The sequence below is a fragment of the Capsicum annuum genome, unplaced genomic scaffold (assembly GCF_002878395.1).
Source record: "Capsicum annuum cultivar UCD-10X-F1 unplaced genomic scaffold, UCD10Xv1.1 ctg20141, whole genome shotgun sequence".
Classification (NCBI taxonomy): domain Eukaryota; kingdom Viridiplantae; phylum Streptophyta; class Magnoliopsida; order Solanales; family Solanaceae; genus Capsicum; species Capsicum annuum.
The window spans coordinates 565-1404 of NW_025826024.1; the positions used below are offsets into that span (position 1 = coordinate 565).

Consider the following 840-nt stretch of genomic DNA (forward strand, 5'->3'; position numbering starts at 1 on the left):
TAAGCGCAAAAGGGTCCTGGAGTCCGAACGCGCGATGGGCTATCGCCGTGACAACAAAGACAGTTGAGATACAACCACCACTTTCTGTGACATCCATTGATGTGGACTCATATTTAGGCCAGCCACGACCTCGAGGTGCACGGGAGGCCAGTATCCGCCCCACAACAAGACCGAGCCCCGTCATTGCGGCACGATACGAGGGGGCGACGCAATGCATGATGCCCAGGCAGACGTGCCCTCGGCCTAATATCTTCGGGCACAACTTGTGTTCAAATACTCTACGATTCATGGGATTCTACAATTCATACTAAGTATCGTATTTTGCTATGTTCTTCATCGATGCGAGAGTTGAGATATCTGTTGCCGAGAGTCATTTTTGTTTACAAAAGAAGCATATGTACCCCCGACGCACGTCACGGATGGGGCGCGAGGGGCAGGCTATTGATTTAAGTATTCATTGGCGCTTTCTGTGCTAGGGAAGAGGGGGAGGCACTCGTGCGGAGTGTCGTAGCACCCAGCCCGGGCAGACTCCCCAAGCTGTGGGTGCATTTGTTAGACCAAATGACATAACTAGAAACTCATAATGACCATACCGTGTTAGGAAAGCTGTCTTGGGTATATCCTTATCTTTGACCCTCACTTGGTGGTAACCTGACCTCAAATCAATCTTAGAAAAGCACTTGGCGCCCTATTACTGATCAAATAAATCATCAATTCTTGGGAGAGGATATTTATTCTTAATAGTCACCTTATTCAATTGCCGATAATTAATACACATCCTAAGCGAGCCATTCTTTTTATGCACAAATAACACTGGTGCTCCCCAGGGGGACATACTAG

At 48.0% G+C, this 840-nt stretch overlaps 1 non-coding gene across 1 annotated transcript; it reads right to left on the reverse strand.

Moving 5' to 3' along the window:
- Positions 1-216: 216 nt before the first annotated feature.
- LOC124890563 lies at positions 217-372 on the reverse strand. The gene has a single exon (XR_007049220.1). It is a non-coding gene; the product is annotated as a 5.8S ribosomal RNA (ribosomal RNA).
- Between the last annotated feature and the right edge of the window lie 468 nt (positions 373-840).